At 41.7% G+C, this 19053-nt stretch overlaps 1 non-coding gene across 1 annotated transcript; it reads left to right on the top strand.

Moving 5' to 3' along the window:
* Positions 1-16631: 16631 nt before the first annotated feature.
* LOC116635958 lies at positions 16632-16735 on the top strand. The gene has a single exon (XR_004300255.1). It is a non-coding gene; the product is annotated as a U6 spliceosomal RNA (small nuclear RNA).
* The last annotated feature ends 2318 nt before the right edge of the window (positions 16736-19053 follow it).

Here is a 19053-nt window from a genome sequence, read left to right on the forward strand (position 1 = left end):
AGATTTTGGGTGTATTTTGGTCTGTTAGAAGAAAGTGCCTCCCAAAATTTTAAAGAAAGAAAAACTTATATATGTACAAAAATAAGGGTTAATATGATGAAGGGATGGAATATGACTGTAAAGATGAAAATTATAAAAGATTTTATTAGAGGAATTGATAAGAAGTTGTTTGAAAAAAGAAAGAAGAGGAATTTAAAAAAAAAGAAAAAAAAAGGGCGAGAATGTGATCAGGCAGGAGACTAGAACAAAGCCATACACTAGAGATTTAGGGTATATTTTGATCTGTTAGAAGAAACTGTATCTCAAAATTTTAAAGAGAGAACAACTTATATATATATATGCCAAAAATAAGGGGGATAGAATATGACTCTAAAAATGAAAAATAAAAATGTTTTTTAAAAAAGGGATTGATAAGATGTTGGTTGAAAAAGGGAAAAAGAAAAATCAAAAAAAAAGTAAAAAAAAATTAACTTTGAAAGACTAAAGAATCATGGTAAAAAAGCCATGGATTCTATGTGCAGTATTCCCCTAGCGCTGGAGTTCTGCCATTGTCATTGATCCGTAAACTTGGTCTTGGCTGGGTGTTCTTGCTGATCTTCTGGGGGCGGGGCCTGTTGCTGTGGTTCCCAAATGTCTTTGCAGGAGGCGGAATTGCCCCACCCTTGCCGGGTGCGGGCTAAGTAATCTGCTCCGGATTGCTCTCCGGAGCTTTTGTTCCCTGCAAGCTTTCCATGCGCTTTGGAGGACAAGAGAGAAAATGGCGGCCTCCCAATCTCTGCCCCGGAGGAGCCGAGAACTCAGGGCCCCACTCCTCAGTGCGCCTGCAAAGAAAAGCAGTCAGTCACTCCCGTCTCCCCAGTCTCCGGCCGCACTCCATGCTCACCCAGCCTGTGACCGAGCGTTTCTATCTCTGGCACATGACCCCGTGTGGAGTCTCCAAACCCAGCAGATCCCTGTGATGTGCTCCCACGCCGCTCCTCCTGGGGGAGGAAGGGGAGTCTCCCTGGATCTGCCACTTGTTGGGTTCCTGCTGGAGGAGCAGTGGCCTGACTGTGCCGCGGATCATGGTTTATGGCAATCCCGAGCTGAGAGCCCCGCTCCTCGGCTCCGTCTCTGCAGCCGGCTTCCCCGCCCCGATACCTGGGAGCTCTGCCGCACTCAGGCACCTCCAGTCATTCTGTGACCCCAAGGGTCCTGAGACCACACTGTCCCGCGAGGGTTCCACCCCCCGCTTAGCCACTGGAGCGAGGTCCCTCAGCGGAGCAGACTTCTAAAAGTTCCGATTTTGTGCTCCACGGCTCTATCACTTGCCAGAAGCAGTGGACAGAGGCCCCCTCCCCCGCAGTCTATCCTCCCGAATATCGCCTCGGATTCACTTCTCCACACGTCCTACCTTCCAGAAAGTGGTCGCTTTTCTGTTCAGAGAGTTGTTGCTATTCTTTTCTTCAATCTCCTGTTGAGTTCATAGGTGTTCAGAATGGTTTGATCCCTATCCAGCTGAATTCCTGAGACCAGATGAAATCCAGGTCTCCTACTCCTCCGCCATCTTGCTCCACTCCTGAGCTTCCTTAATTTTTATCAACAATGTTTTGCAGTTCTCAGAATACAGCTCTCACCTCCTTTAAGAAATTTCTTCATAAGTATCACATTCTCTTTGTTGGTATTGTAAATGAAATTGTTTTCTTAAGGTCATCTTGGCTTGTTCATTGTTAATATATAAAAGTACAATTGATTCTTGTATATTGATCTTTTATCCTTCAACCTTGCCAAACTCATTTATTAGTTCTCATAGCTTTTTAGTAGATCCCTTCATCTTTTCTATGTACATGATCATAGCAAATAGAGGTGGTTTTATGTCCTTTTTTAAAAAAATTTTTTTAAATTTATTTTAGGGAGAGAGAGAATGGGGGGGTGGAGGGGCAGAGGGAGAGGGAGAGAGAATCTTAAGCAGACTGTGCTCTGAGCGTGGAGCCAACTTCGGGCTTGATCTCACAACCCTGAAATCATGATCTGAGCTGAAACCAACAGTCTGAACCCTAACTGATTTTGCCACCCAGGCACCCCGATTTTGTGTCTTACTTTCCATTTTGGATGACTTTTATCTTTTTTCCTTCCTTAGTTGCCCTGTCTAGAACTTTCAGTGCAATGCTAATTAGAAGTGGCAAGAGCATACATCCTTGTCTTATTCCTGATCTTAGGGGGAAAGCATTCAGCCTTTTGCCATTAACTATGATGTTAGCTGTGGGGTTTACATAGATTAACACTAAAGTATTAGGGATAACAGGCATCATGTCTGCAATTTACTCTCTCAAAGGGTACAGAAAAAGTAATGGTGTGTGTGTGCGTGTGTGTGTGTGTGTGTGTGTGTGTGTTATGGAGAGAGAACAGAAAGATGCTGAATGTGATAAGGTCGATGTGGTGGATAAGGACTGAAGAACTCTAGAGTGACACATTCTCCAGTCTGTTTCCCCTGAGCCCTTTTACCAACTGAAGGGTTTACTGGGTGCCACCTCATCTATTCATCGAGTTTGAGAGCCATATTCTTGGTTTGATCCTTGCTGCAAACTCAAGACACTTCTTATTTTTCATCTGTTGTTACTTGGAGTTAAGCAGCAGTTGCCTCTTTCAATGCTACAAGTTCTGAATTTCTAGACTCTCTATTCCCTTTTGTTCCTGCTTGTAAACTAGCCAGTTATTTCTGAACCCATCTGTCTTTCATTAATTGGAAATGCAGCAAATATTAATCCATCTCTTCCCCTAAAATTATAAGTCTAGAGACACATCATTTGCCTTCCAAATTATCAGAAGCAGTAGTATATTTTGCCACAGCATAACATGGACTAACATTTATCCTCAAAATGTTTCATATTTGGCCAGTGGGAGACCTTTGAAGCTGGCTCCTATGCCCTTCTCTTATTATTCTTTGAACATATCCTTACCGTTTGGCAAAACTAGATATTCCAGGCTCATCTTGTACTTTCCCTGCCCCAGCCCTATAATCAGCCATTTATTCAAGAGCCTTGAATTGAAAATGGTATTGAGAAACCAAGATCTAGGAATTCAGTGTGCTCATTGCTACAGAAATATCAATCCTTCCAGGCCATCTCAGCAGAACAAGCTGAGTGATATATGGATGTATATACATACACAGGAAAACACATACACACATACCTATCTATCAACTACCTACCTACTTTGAAAACCAAATGTTCACACTGATAATTCTATCTCCAATTCTAGTTTGATACTCTAGCATTTATTCTGTCCTTCCTTTGTACCATATTTGTACCTCCTTTCTCTATCAGTAAGAAGCCTGGCTCCTATTCCTCAATATATTTACTTATCTGCTCAATCCCTCCGTATATCATCAGCCTTCCAAACATTCAGGCTCTACCTCTTCTGGACACATCGACCACACTGACCAAGTTCCCTTGACCTTGGCTCCAGCCCTGCTGAGCACTTAATCATATCCCAACCAAAGGAAGGGGGAAGGGGCCAACTAAGTTTTTGAGGCAGTTATACTATCAAAGAAATAATAATCTTGGCAAAAAATGTTTGTAATTGTTGGCATCTTAAAAAGACCCTTGGGGGCGCCTGGGTGGCTCAGTCGTTAAGCGTCTGCCTTCGGCTCAGGTCATGATCCCAGGGTCCTGGGATTGAGCCCCGCATCGGGCTCCCTGCTCAGCGGGAAGCCTGCTTCTCCCTCTCCCACTCCCCCTGCTTGTGTTCTCTCTCTCTGTCAAATAAATAAATAAAATCTTTAAAAAAAAAAAAAAGATCCTTGGGCCCCCAACCCAAGGGCTATTTATTACTCAGCAGATGCTAGTCTATCTTAACTGATACAACAATCAATGCATGTGGGTGGGGTGGGAATGTGGGGGGGTTGTTACTATTTCCTAGGAGTAGTTCCCTGCTCAGTTTAATACAACTTTTCTATTCCTAATGTGTGTGTTTATACACATGTGTATATTATATATGCATATATAATTATATATGCATACATATACATACTACTAGTAGGGGAAAATTATCAAATGTATCCCTTTTTGTAATTCTAAGAACAAAAATGGGTACAAACCAAGTAAAAGTAGTAGTCTATTTTTATTTTCATAATGTTAGTGTATCTTGTTTTCAAACTAATGTTAGGACTCTCACAAATTGAAATTTAATTCTGCTTGGAGTTAATATGTTGGTTAGACTGGTAATTTGCTTTTCAAATTTGAGATGATCCTACCAAACATAGTAATGAGTGGCAGTGAAAGCATAGTTTCCAAACTATGTGCAGAACAGTAAGCCATTCTGTATATCAGTTTGGCACATAAATAAATATGTCCATCTTTCCTTTCAAAAGGGCTAGTTCATAATTACAGGGAAAAAAATCAGTAAACTAGAATGCAGTCCAATTTCTGAAAGCTTCCTGGGACATGAGCCAGCCAGTTTCTTGGTGGATAACTATTTGCCACCTCTCAGGTGGTCAGCTCTCTGACTTGGTGATGGACATGCTGATGAAGGAGGGCTGAATCAGGGGATGCTGCTTTGGTTGGTGGCGTCACTTTAGTCTTACACTGGAGGGTGGGAGACTGTGCTCCTGTGTTTCCCTCACCCTCTCTAAGCCTGTTTTCTTATCTGTGAGATAAGAAGACTGGAAACAGTAATTCCCTGGTTTATCCCAAGTTCTATGATTCTTCTACTATTAGGGTTATTTAGTTCCTTACCTTGACCAGAAATCTTATCTTCCAAAAGGATTTGATGAACCTGGATTCCTGGCTTGCAGGAATTCAATGGAGAATTCAGGCATTGTCCATGTTCTTATTTAGTTGCAGCTGCTTCCCAAGAGCCTCTAAAACAATTCGTCCCATAACTAAAGCATAAAAATAAATTCCTTAATTTCCTAATTATTCTTCTCTGCTCTGGATAACATCTGGTATTTATAATATATAGGCAGTGTCCAGTTCTAACTTCTGATCAACTTGACTAGAGCTGGTGGTACCTCCGGGAAAGGTGGAAAAGTAGCCACAGGCTCTGTGAGAAGGTGTGGAGCTCCCCACCATCCAGCCACCTCTGCTGAGGGGGCCCCCAGGCCCTGGACTCTGTGTGCAAGGGGCGTGGTCCCCGCAATACAGAACAAGAGGTGGGGGTTCACAAGGACACTGAGTAAAATGGCCTAGAGCCCTATGTGAGAGAGAGTTGGGGGGAGTTTTGTCCATCTTTAATATCACAACTTTGACGTTGACAGGAGACAGCAGGGTGCTCTATTTACAGGGGACAGGTTTGTCTTGGGTGAAAGAACCGTTCCACGGAAAAGCAGGCATTATGCGGAAGGTGATGAATGTGCCATTCTAAAAAGCCCACCATATTATTACACCATATGACCATCAGCCAGCTCCCAATAATTCTGTCCTTAGTATGGTTGCTGGGAAGCTGAGAGTGAGGAGTCAAAGTGTTTGCACTGTTCGGTCACTATAAAAATTACAGGTGGTAAATGAAGAATTGATCAGTGAGTTTCACCAGTTATTTGTTCTCATGAATATGAATGACAAGTGGGTTTGCACCAGTGATATTTTTTAGAGTGGCTTCGGATAATTTTCATTGAATACTTTGTATATTGACTCTTCATCCTGTTAACAGCTTGGTTTGATTTAAGAAAACGCAACAAGTATGCTGGGTTTTTTTAAATTTGTTTTGTTTGGCTTTACTTCAGAGTAGTTAAATAAATAAAGGGAAATGGATGGTTTCATAAAAAACAATTACCAATATGTAATTTAGTTTGTATCCATACTTGAAGCCCAAGAAATAACTGATAAACTTTATGGAAATGATTTGTAACTAGCCATTAACCTGTCAATGCTTGCACTTCTTGGTGTGAGGGTATGATGTACTCTCTACCTTTATATATATATAAATCGAATTCTTTGTAAAATGATCCTGTATTCAGATTGTTAAATCTTAATGATTTTCTATTAAGGGAGGGTGAAGGGCAGTTTCCTACAGCCCTGCTTTTTCATTGTTTTAAAGGGGAATTAAAAAAAAAATTCAATAAATAAAGTGGTTTAGCAATTTTATTGGTAAAATTAGTTGTTTTATCAAATACAACTAAAATGCTTTTACATAATATTTATATGATTTTATAAATGTAGTTGGCCTGTTGTCTTATTTCTTGGATTTTTTTTTCCTGTGTGCAACTGCGTGAAGATGCTTTGATTACAGAACAGTGTATAGAGGTTTCCATTTTGTCTCTGAGTAGGAGGTTGCTATTATGGGATTTATAAGTTGTAGACAGATTCTAGTTTTAAAACTAAGGAAAAATCAGAGTGGTGGTATCTCAAATGAATTTGAGCAGAAATGGGGCATTTGTTTGATTTTTATATAACTGGAGGAAAAAAAATCCAGCCTCCTGTATTCTCAACCCCTACGGATTGATTCTATGGGGAGAGGACATGTTTTTCTATCACTTCCCTGCTGCTTATAGGGTCTGGTAGGGGAATAAGTTCTTTTTACAACTTTTATATAGGATGTATTAAAGAAAAATTGTTACTGCAAGATGTTTTATTACTAAGCCTGCCCACCAGGAGTAGATGGCACTTTTGATTAGGAAGCAACCTTAGTTTTTTTGCCTATGTGTATACAGTCCGCAAAAGTTCCAAATGGAAAATAAAAGAGTATTCTAAAAGTAGAACACTAGCAACTGTGGAAAGTAAATGAAAGAATGAGGCACTTAGAAAAAACAGCCGGTGAGAAATGGCTGGAGGGGGGGATGGCCCAGGGAGTAGGAACCATGATGTCAAGTGGGGTCATCTGAATACGTTCCCATGAGTGCATGGGAATCAGCCAATCTATCCCCTCTCCCCCCCACCAGGAAATGCAAGCACAGTCATATTATTTGGGATGGTGGAGGTGGAGTGAGGGAGGCTTCCTTACCCTCTTAAGGTTGTGTAAGAGTCTCTAAATGCTTACACAGCTTAGAAAACCTGCAGAGGGCTTCTGGTCTTTAGCTGGTCGATGCTGAAAACAGTCATTATTCAAGTTTGCTTGGCCTATTCAAAGGCTGGTGGCTGCCTCCTCCATAGCAGGCTTGGTCCTGGTATCTTGTACCATGGTTTTTGTTATGGGTTGAATTGTGTTTCTCCCCCAAAAAGCTATGTTGAGGTCCTAGCCCTGATACCTCAAAACATGACCTTATTTGGAACAAGGGTCATTACAGACATAATTCGTTAAGATGAGGTCATACTGAAGTAGGGTGAGCCCCTACTCCACTATGACTGGAGTCCTTCTAACGACGGCCATGTGAAAGCAGAGACACACAGGGAGAATGCCACGTGGCTACAGGGGCAGAGCCTGGAGCCGTGTGCCTGCAAACCCAGAACACCAAGGATAGCCGGCATTCCATCAGAAGCTAGAAAGAGGCAAGGAAGGATTCTCCTCTACAGGTTTTAGCAGGAGTACGGCTCGGCCAACACCCTGAGTTCAGACTTGTGGCCTCCACGGCGGTGAGAGAATGCCTTTCTGTTGTTTGAAGCCACACGGTTTGTGATCCTGTTGCGGCAGCCCTAGGAAACGAGCACAACTCACAACGCTGGGGCACTGGGCATTTAGTCCCCAGTCCATCCCCCCAAAGGGGCTTCCAGCAGGGGTGCTGCTTGGGGTGGGGTACGAATGGGCCACACTCCCACCTGAAGCCGAAGCCTGAGCCCTCTTGGCCTCTCCTCTGGAGGCGGCCCAGGTGAGCCTCTCTCAAAGCACCTGAATCACAACAGCTATTTACTTCCTTGGTGGAGGCAGAGAGACGTAAAAAAAGAACTTGGGCCTTAAAAACACAATACTGGCCTCTTCTTACTGGATTGGTGGGAGGGATAGAGAATTTATCACAATAATTAAAGGAAACCAATAATATGGAAAAAAAAAAAAAAGCCCAATGAATTTTTTTTCCTTAATAGCTTACCTTATCATGTTAGTGTGCATTGTTTCCTATTCTGTGCTGCCCCAAACACACTGTCAGTCACCTCAAACCTTGACTGAGAGAATGATCTGAGCACAGGGGGTGTAAGGGACACGGAGGTACAGGAAGTATGGGCCTCTCCCAGCATCCTCCACCGTGCAGTGACCAGCAATACCAGCATCCCACCGAGAGGAGGCAGGGGTGATGGAGGTACGGGAAGGACTATGAGCCACAAATGGGCACTGAGTGGCCAAGTGGCAAGGAGGTCACCTCTGCAGTGAGGAATAACTCACATATGGTCCTGTAACAAACCCCCTTTCCCAAACATGCTAGTGTAAGGAGGACTTAGTCACTTGGGTTACATTTACACTTAAAGATAGACAAGGGACTGGGGCGCCTGGGTGTCTCAGCCGGTTAAGCATCTGCCTTTGGCTCAGGTCATGATCCCGGGGTCCTGGGATTGAGCCCCACATCGGGCTCCCTGCTCAGCGGGGAGTCTGCTTCTCCCTCTCCTGCTCCCCCTGCTTGTGCTCTCTCTTTCTCTCTCTCAAATAAATAAATAAAATCTTAAAAAAAAAAAAAGATAGACAAGGGACTACCTGAAAGACTATATGTTGAATATTTGGAAATAGAGGTTTGTTTAAGGAATAGACAATTCCAAAGAGTCTGCCACTTTTCCAAAGGAAAAGAAATGGAAATATACAGTATAATCAAAGATGCATAATAGCTTTAATAATAACAATAATAATTTTCCTGAGTGTAAAAGATGGTAAAATTTTTAAATATATTTCCCCAAATCTGTGAAATCACTGTCCTTGATCTTTAAGAATTAGTTGCAGAGGGGGACCTGGGTGGCTCAGTCGGTTAAGTCCCCGACTCTTGATTTCGGCTCAGGTCACAGTCTCAGGGTCATGAGTGTGAGCCCTGTGTCTGGTTCCATGCTCAGCGGGGAGTCTGCTTCCTCTCCCTCTGCTCCTCCCCTCCTTCTCTCTCTCAAATACATAAACACCTCTTAAAAAAATAAAGAACTGGCTGTAAAACTGAGGAACTGAGAACCAATGGGTTACCATCCTGCTTACAACACGATGCTTAAACTCAGGGTAATTATGAGTATTTTAAGTCTAAAATAAATAAATACCTTGAAATAAATGAAAATATAGGCACAACCTTCCTATACTTAAGATGAAACAAAACCTTAAACAAGAAGACCATTTTTTTTTGTTTTGCAGTCAAGATCAGTTCTTTCTTTCTCAGAAAATATACATTAAAAAAAACTCCTTGGCCTTTCAGTACCCCCGTCCTGGGCTAGTACTTCCTTCCGGCTGACAACCTCTGCTAGTGTCACCCCCCCACCAGCTGGACAGGCTGCCCAGCTGGGGACCTATTTATTCTCTGACATTTACTTAACTCCTCTCTATATTACACATCCAGCGGGAAGTTGTTTGCCATAAAATACCTCAGAGGAGAGAAAAAGTATGTAAAAGGAAACATAATTAATAACTGTTGATAAATATTGATAATTGTTAAACTTGGGTGGTGGGTACATGACATGGGGGACACATTATGTTATTCTTTCTACCTCTGTGTATTTTTAAAATTTCCGTAATAAAAGCTTAAGCAACAATAATAAAGTTGATGTCTGGTCTCTTTCCACAGGAGATTGCTTAATGCCAAGGGGCAATGAATATATCGAAAGTAATTAACACATTCTAATGAGTTATACACATGTTAACAGGCACCTTAATACCGTTAACAGTGCAAGTATGTGTCTAGAGGGCTTTTTGGAAGTGACTCCAATGTGAGGACTATTACAAAGAGCAGGCTGGAGAAGTTTGGAGAAAAGCACATTTTCTGAGAGGCTTAAATTAAATCATGATATGTAGGTCTTGAACTGGTTATGAGAGTGTCCTGAAAAATTCATCTAGTACTCACATTTTGAAGGGGAAAATTAGGAAATATCTTGTATTTCAATTACTGAAATAGCTATGACATTTCACGCCTAAGCATCTTTTTAGTGACCTGACCCTGGTGTGGTAACAAGGCCTACTTGATCGCCTGCAGTGGGGACGGCGTGTGGGGGTGGAGGGGCTTGGCAGGAAGTCAGCAGGAGCTCATCCCACCCTGGGGCTCATCTAAGTCAGGCTGCCACATGCCAGAAGAGGAGCTCTGCTTTGGCGGAGTATCTGAAAATGTCAGCATTATTCTTTTCTGAAACTATTTTTGCCTCTTACATTTTAATTATTCTAATTTTTGGAAAGCATCTGAATACGGTAAAGAATCTTTATTCTGTTATTTTGGCACCTGCTGTACTTACAGATTCCTGTTTCTAGTAAATTCTTTTTAGATTGCCTTAGAAAAATTAAACACAAATAATATGGGTAGTTCAAGTGAATTCAGTGTTTCTGAAAAGTAAGTGGGGTCTGCCTTACATAGCCTGAAGTTCTTGGTTCGTTTACAGAAAATGAGGGGAACTGCCTTGGAGCTCAGCTCATATCCTTGTATAAATATTGCTAAGACCAGGTCCAGTCTCAGACATTTTGAGACCAAGTCCGTTACTGGGTTAAATAATTCCTCCCAACGTGGCACTTGCCAGCCCTCTCCAGCCGCTCTGGCTTCCCCCAAGCAGCACATTAGCTTGACCTGCCCAAACTCCCTCTTCTTTAACCACCACCTATCTTTTTAAATCACTTGCCCCTGCAACTCAAGGGGAACTCTCCGCTACCTCTCTTTTATCAACATTAGAGACGGTAGAAGATTCCAAATCTTTTAGTATTTTGGGTGGTTTTAAAAAAACAGTGCACTTTTATTTAATAAATCAACTCTTTATTAGATAAATCAAAAGAATTTGGGGCACTTTTATAGCAATTCAAAGTTGTAAAAATGCTTCTCATTATTTTTTCTAAATTAAAGCAAATAGCATTATATGTTTAAATGTTCTTTTAATGACTTGGATTGATCATTTTATTGCGCCTAAGGGACCCAACTAGCCCAATTCTAGAATACTGGGCCAGGTAACTGTTATTAGAGGGGAGTCTGAGAAGGAAACAGATCCACCCTCTGGGCTGTGAACAAGACCAGGCTGTGGGCTATTGAGGGTTCAGTCAAGCAGGCTTGATGCACCATATAAAAGTTAACCACAGTAAACAGTAAGTGGTAGCTCACACGTGTGGTTCCACAGGGAAGGGAGATTTCACTGCAAAGTAACAGGAGTGCTAGTGTATGTGGACAGAACACGGCAAGAAGGAATCCACGAGCAGTGACTAAATTGTTGATCAATAGAGGGTTAGCACAGGGAATGCCTTTGGGTAGTATGGCTTTCCTTCTCTTAAGAGAGACAGTGGTGAGAGTTTGGCAGGGCAGATCTTAGAGGGATTTTTGGATATAAATAATCAAAACCAGGATCCAGTTATCGAAACTTATCGAAACAATACGGTCTTAAAGCCCGCCCAGTCATTGCTCCTGAGATTCAAGGCCCTGATGCCCTAGTAATAGCAGCTTGAACGCTGTATCAGTTTTCTACCGCTGCATAAGACATTACAAGACATTTAGTGGCTTAAATCAGCACACACTTATTATCCACAGCTTCCTTGGATTAGGAGTCTGGGCACCTGTTAGTTAGATCCTCTGCTTAGGGTCTCACTAGACTGAATCTGAGGTGTCGGCTGGGGATGGGATCCTCTCCGAGTCTCGGAATCCTCCTCCAACCTCATTCACGTGGTTGGCAGAATTCAGAGCCTTGTGGCTGTAGAACTAAGGTCCTTGTGTTCTTGTTGGCTCCCAGCTGGGGACCACGCTCAGCTCCGAGAGGCTGAGCCTCTAGCATACGGCACCTTCCCAGCATAGCGCCTTACTTGGCAGCCAGCAGGAGACTCTTCCTCCAGTTGGCTACAGTGGAGTCTGTGACAATGGTAACATGACCACTAGAATCACTGTTCCAACACATTTGCCATATAATGCAACCTAATCAAGAGAAGGACTATCTCATTATATTGACAGGTCCTACCTGCACTGGAGGGGGAGGGGCAGCGCACATACACCATGGGGAAGGAATCTTGGGGCCACTGTGGAATTCTGCCTACCACAAATACTGAATTATTCAACACTGAGCCAACATCCATTGAGTGTTTACTAAGAACCCAGCATTGTGCCACAACTGGGGATACAAAGCTGAACAAAGATAGATAAGGAAGCCCAGACTAATGGAGGAGACAAAATTGACAATTAATTCTAAAACAAGTTACTACATTTGTAATAGTTGAATGCGGAAAGAACACAGAAAAGATAGTCAAGAAGGTGAGGTATAGATCAAAAGGTGTTTTTTAGACAGACAGTAAAGAAAAGGCATTTCAGGCAGAAAGCATGTTTATCTGTCAAGATGTAGAGATACTGGAAAGCCGGTTCGAGAGGCTTTGAGTGGTAAGTCTTGACTGGAATGGAGGAGGCCTGTGGAAGAGAGGCCCAAACAGAGGTCAAGGGCCAGGCCAGGAAGGACACAGACTTAGGACTTCATCATGGGCAAGAACCACTGAAGGAATTTGTGAAGGGATATTAATAAGTTAAGGTCACAGAGGCCAAGTTATACCAAAAAAAAAAAAGTCCCTATAAAAATAAACATTTCAGCATAAACAAGCAGAATTGAAGAGCAAAATCTCATACAAATTGATAATAGAAAGACCAATATCCAAAAGAAAATGAGCAAGAGACAAGTAAAAGCAATTAATAGAGGAAATGAGGAAATGCAAAAGGCTGATGAACATAGGGAGAAGTGTTTAAGATCACTTGTGATTAAGAAATTGAAGATTAAAACAGTGAAATTTTGGCTATGAAATTATTAGGATAATGCCTATACAAAAAACATCTATACATACTTAAGACTATTGAAGGATAATTCACCAAAGATTAAGCAGGTATAGAGGTTTCACAGATAATTTTTGTTTCCTTCTTCATACTCTGTTTTCTAAATTTTCCCAAGAAACCTGTGTAAGTTCTTAATATAATAACTAATATATTCATTTATTTTAATAAACAGAGCTTCTAATGAAAAACAGCAATTCCTGCCCAGCCAATTCACCTCCAGGGGCAAGCACTCAGCTCTTCCAGTTGATTCTTCTGGTATTTACCTCCCTCTTTCTACATGACATGCACACATTGTTATCTCTGGACTGATCGATTTTAGCAATTGTTAGTACAGCGTGCTAGATTCAGCTCTCTGACACTATCATCCTCTGCCCACTTTCTCCCATTCTCTCCATACAGGTAAGTCATGACTCAAAAAAATTCAAATCAATAACATCTTAAAAATTGTTATGATTATGTAATAATTACATGCGTTGAGTTACTCTCTGAGCCAGTGTACTGTAGGTCCATGTCCTTTCTTGTACAAAGTTGTTTTTCCTAGAGTTAATAATTTAAAAATTGTCTCCTTTTCTGTTTGCATAGTTTTCTAGGTTCTTGTTGATGTTTCCTAAATTCTCCAACATTTCTCAGATGCTTATCAGTAATTTTTTTTTTAATGCTCAAGCAAATTAAATAATACTGCACTTCCACTTCCCTCTCTCTCCCATATCTCCCTTTCACACACCTCCCACCTTAGTCTTATCTGGACTGGTTGTTCTCTGGGCTGTTGCTCAGCTGTGCCCTGGAATCTTCCTTTACTGCATCCCTTGTGTTGAATCTCTTCTTCCTGGATCATATATAATATATAATATATATATATATACTTTGCCAGTGTTCTACTGGAAAGCTTGGTACCATTTGTTTTTTCCTTTGTGACATTTTTTTCCTCTTCTTTGGAAGATTTTTGATTATCTCTGATAGTCTGCAATTTCATTATGACTTGGAATCAGTACTGGAGGGTCTCTTTAGTCTGGTGATATTCTTTGATTCTGCTAAATAGTCTTGCTTTGACTCTTTAATAGCTTCTACCCTGTTTCTCTTTGTCTTTCTGGAACTCCTATTAGTCGCCTGCAGTGGGGATTGGCATGTGGGTGGGGTCAAGTAGCTCCAGATACATAAAGAAAAGCAAGTGCAGAATCTAGGAACAAAACAGGACGTGACAGAAGTGGTTTATCCACAGATGAATACCTTGACGGTCAGGATTCATTGTAGGAAACAGAAACCTTTCTAGTTACTCTAATGGAAAGCTATTGAAGTGATGACATTGGAAGTGCTGGGTGGGTAGACACTAGAATGAACTTCCAGGATTAACTTCAAGAAAGAGAAGAACAAACTGGCCTATGGCAGGGGGTGGCCATCGCTTCAGCCACAAAGAGGAGGGTGGGGAGTTAGAAGTCTCTCTGTGGACCTGTTCAGTACAATACGCTAACACAGTAGTGACTCAGGAATCAGAAGTCACGGATGTCACTATTGTGATGCCTCATGACCCCACAGGGCTAGGGACGAGGCCCTGGAGTGCTGCTGCAGGCCGGTCCGGCTTGTGCAACCATCCCTGCCCGCTGTACGAGCTCATGGCAGGACGACGACCCTGCCTCACATCCCCTTTCAAATCGCATCAAGTGCATCTAATTGGCAGAACTTGTACTCAGAACCCTCACCCTTTTGGTATTCTAACCCCCACCGAACAAAAAAACAGAGAACACTGGAGAAGAGGACAAGGGCCGAGTCATCACAACCACCAGCATACATACACGCAGGGCGGTGCTGTGCATGCCAGCCGTGGGATCTGTGACAGGGACGAGGGGCTGCTGCAGTGACAGCCTTGACTAGAGGTGGTCAGGATTCATCATACAGAAAAACATTAGGGTCTGACGTGAATTGGATTTTTTTTTTTTTTGAAGCAGAGAAGAGTGTTTCACTCATGTAATTTATACCTAGACTCATTCCAGCAAAGGACTGGAGGAAGAGAGAAAAGATATGTGTTTGTAAAGAAAGGCAGGGGGCATTCTAGTCAGCATTAACCTATCTGTATAAAATTAGGAAATAAAAAGATTGCTCTGCCCAGTTGAAACATTTAGTATGTAGGTATGGACAATGGTAGAGGGTCCTGTAATCAAGGGTTTGGATTTGATATGGGACAATTCGCTCAGAGGTTCTGACATTTCTAACCAGCAGGAAAATGAGAGGATGTTCTCAAAATGAAATCTGTGTAAGCTTTTTTGAAAAAACAAGGGATCCACCTGAGTCATTGACTGAGGGATGAGACAAAATATGAAATCTTCTGATAAACCAAAGAATCCAAACTTTATGAATATCTAAAGTTGAAGATGTCAACTTGAATACAGTGACTTCCTATGCTAGGAAATATACAATGTTTTAAGATAATGGTTACAGGGGCGCCTGCGTGACTCCGTGGGTTAGGAGTCAGCCTTCCGCTCAGGTCATGATCTCAGGTTCCTGGGATTGAGCCCCGCATTGGGCTCCCTGCTCAACGGAGAGTCTGCCTCTCCATCTGCCCCTCCCCCCACTCGTGCTCTCTCTCTCTCTAATAAATAAAATCTTAAAAAAAAAAAAAGATAATGGTTACAGTCCAGTCTATAACATCTCAGTTTATAAATTCAGATTTTTCTAAAGGGGCTACAGACAACCCTGCAAAGACATTTCCCTAGTTTTCCCCCTTGCATGTTTTCAGCTTCCAATATTCTCTTAATAAGTTGCTTCTAAAAGTTCCTTTGATTTTCATCTCCTTCTCACACCTGCATCAACAAAAAACTCCCTTCTCAATCTGTCCATGATTCCTTTTTACTAGCAACAGCTAGTAAAACTCCTAATTAGGAGTACTTGCAGTTTCAAGGCTTTAAACAAGATTCCACTTGCCACGACCAAGTTAGAAAAGCAGGGCCTAAATATATCTAGACTGTATTTTAAATGAAATGGGCTGTTCCTGAATTTTAAGCAACTTTCACATAACTAATGTTCATATTCATTAACTAAGGCTATGTAAGTGGCGTAAAAAGAAATTATAGGCTCAGATGTCCAATCTTTATGGAAGCATTCTTCAAATGAGCAGGAATAGACACTTAATGTGTTTTAGGGATCACTCAAACCTTACTTTTTAAAGGTCTACATTATATTTTACATATTTCACAATTTGATGCCCCAATAAAGCTGATTCTCAACTAGTTTTCTCAGATGATAGTGGTTGACAAGTAACATCTGCACAAAATCTGTTGAACACAATCTCTACATCTGGTAAGTTCCCTAGTGTGGAGCCCCCCAAAGCCACACAGAATTCGGTGACAGTACATGTCCTATCCTCCACTAGGGTACACAGACATCTGACTTTAGTGTCCACCCACAGAGGACAATGATGCAGAAATAGGTTAGATAGGGGGGTGGGTGGGGAAGCTACCAAGTCTTTGTTTTGTCAGTGTGGTTGGCGGCAGCCTCCGGGGCTCGGGTGGCTACAGCGGTGGCTGTGACCATCCAGTGGTCAGCGGGTTCTTGCCTGGAAGAGGTGCAGCCTACTAGAATTTCAGGTACCAGCTCCTTTCTCCAGCCAGCGCTCTTGTGTGGTTCTGAAACTTGGTCTTGGAGGCTCAGCCAGTTCTGCTTGCCCTGCATTTAGTACCCTCCTTTTACTTAATCAGCTCAGCAGTTCTTCAAGTTTGTGGTCCAAGGATTCTGGGGGTCCCCAAGGCCTTTTCAGGGGATCTGTGAGATCCTCCATTTTCTAACTTTGGATCTGTGTGAAGCCAGCTTTTTTCTTCGATACACCTCAATCAAAGCAGTATCATGGGTGCTCACTTCGGCAGCACATATACTAAAATTAGAATGATACAGAGATTAGCATGGCCGCTGCGCAAGGATGACACGCAAATTCGTGAAGCGTTCCATATTTAAAAAAAAAAAAGCAGTATCATGGGGTGCCTGGTGGCTCAGTCAGTTAAGCGTCTGCCTTCGGCTCAGGTCATGATCCCAGGGTCCTGGGATCAAGCCCTATGTTGGGCTCCCTGCTCAGCAGGAAGCCTGCTTCTCCCTCTCCCTCTGCCACTCCCCCTGCTTGTGCTCGCTCACTCTCTCTCTCAAGTGATTACATAAAATCTTAAAAAAAAAAAGCAGCATCACAACAGATTGAATGCAGAAAAGGATATGAGAATACAGCTGCCTTCTATTAAGTTAGACATAAAAGAGGATTACAAAAATTTGAAACAATACGACTCTTAATTTTTGTTTTAGAAAAATTAGTTATTTTTCCAAAAAATGCTATTTTATGTTAACATGTAATGGGTTTGTTATGGGGTTATTTTATTATTTTATTTTTAAGATTTTATTTTTTCCAAATAAACGTTTACCCTTTAAAAAAAAAAAAAGATTTTATTTTTAAGTAATCTCTACACCCCAGGTGGGGCTCGAACTCATGACCCTGAAATCAACAGCTGCACGCTCTACTGAGTCAGCCAGGTGCCCCAATTATGGGATTATTTTAAAATTAATTAAATATTGCTCGGTTTTCATTCCTAACATGGTAAATATCAATAGATATGACACATGTAAACACAAGTTCTTTGGGGTCCTAAACAACTAAGGGACCTCCAAAGAGTTTTAGAGTATAAAAGGGCCTTAAGACCAAAGAGTGCTGAAACAGAGTAGATTCTGTTACTTTATCTAAAAAGGTAACCTCTAATAATAGGTTGAATATTAGAGGTTACCTTGAATATTAGAGGTTACCATCTAATTTTAATTTTCCATCCAGATTTGGGTGATCACGAGAGAAGTTGGTTTAGACAGAATACATAGTATTGCCCCCACTGAGGAGAAAAGGAGGGAGATGCAAAAGCAGCATATGTTGGAACCAAGGCCAGAGTCAATGGGAGGGTCAGGAAAGCTGTGTCTTTCTATGAATGAAAGATCTCAAGGAGGAAGACTTAGAACAAAGTCCCCAGAGGACACAGAACCAACACCAAATACTTAATGATGATAAATATTTCTTAATATTCACATATCCCTTCCTATGCATGGATCATTCAATATTCTTTATAATTCATTCATAACAGCCAGTCCTGGTTTAGGAAGTCAGAGGCAGCTTCAGTTCCAGCGGCTGTGCAGAGGGATGCCCGCCAAAAACGCTCTTCTGGAGCCAGGAATGGCTTGAGGAAGCTTTACCTGTCCAGCAATCTTAATTACATCACTCTGTTCACTCCACACCTTCCTGGTCAGTGTCTAGGTCAATGTCTGATATATGGCAAGGTCAGAGCACAACTGATCACAGAATGAATATTTGACTTGATCCATATCTCACAGAATCAGTTTAAATTTAAAAAGGTGAACATTTAGATCTCTAAAGAGTCATCTAGTAATAAAAATCCAGAAAGTGATAGCCTCATCAAACGTAGGAAGTTCCCTTTGGTTTGGCTGGGGTGAAGTACAGTCACTTGCAATGCATTTAGTCTTCAGTCAGTTATCATTTGGAATTGTTCTCATGTGTAAATCAAATCCATCAGACTTTATGACAGGATGGCAAGGGCTCTGTTTCATTCATCACCAAATACACAGAGACTAGCAGAATATCTGAACAATCACTGATTAAATAGAATCAACTGAATGCAGGAATGAACTCAGGCATTCTTCATTTTACTTCATAATTGATCAATCAGTATTGGTTAACAGTCCACTGCCTTGGGGCGCTTGGGTGGCTCAGTCAGTTAAGCATCTGCCTTCGGCTCAGGTCATGATCTCAGGGTCCCAGGATCAGCCCCGCGGCGGGCTCCCTGCTCAGCAGGGAGTCTGCTTCTCCCTCTCCCTCTGCCTGCTACTCCCCCTGCTTGTGCTCTCCATCTCTCTGTCAAATAAATAAATAAAATCTTTAAAAAAGTCCACTGCCATTCTTATGGCACTTGTAAAAATTACTGCCCTGTTCTGAAAGTATCATTAAAATTGCTGATACATCATTAACAATTACTGTTACTAAGTTTGTTCATTGTAAGCCATACTATTCATCCAATGAACATTTGTTATTTATTTGCAGAATATGGCTTTCGGCTGGCTCTTCAAGTTTAGTAATAGGTAACAGTAGATTTTGACTCATAGTAGGTCACAGCAACTGACATCACAGTAAGAAAAACACTGGACATAATTCAATTCTACCAAAACACCTAAAATGTACAAGCTTCCACGGTACGAGCCTTCTGTATAAATGTACAACCTATATTTTCCCAGAA

This window comes from Phoca vitulina, unplaced genomic scaffold (assembly GCF_004348235.1).
Source record: "Phoca vitulina isolate PV1807 unplaced genomic scaffold, GSC_HSeal_1.0 scaffold11, whole genome shotgun sequence".
Taxonomy (NCBI): Eukaryota; Metazoa; Chordata; class Mammalia; order Carnivora; family Phocidae; genus Phoca; species Phoca vitulina.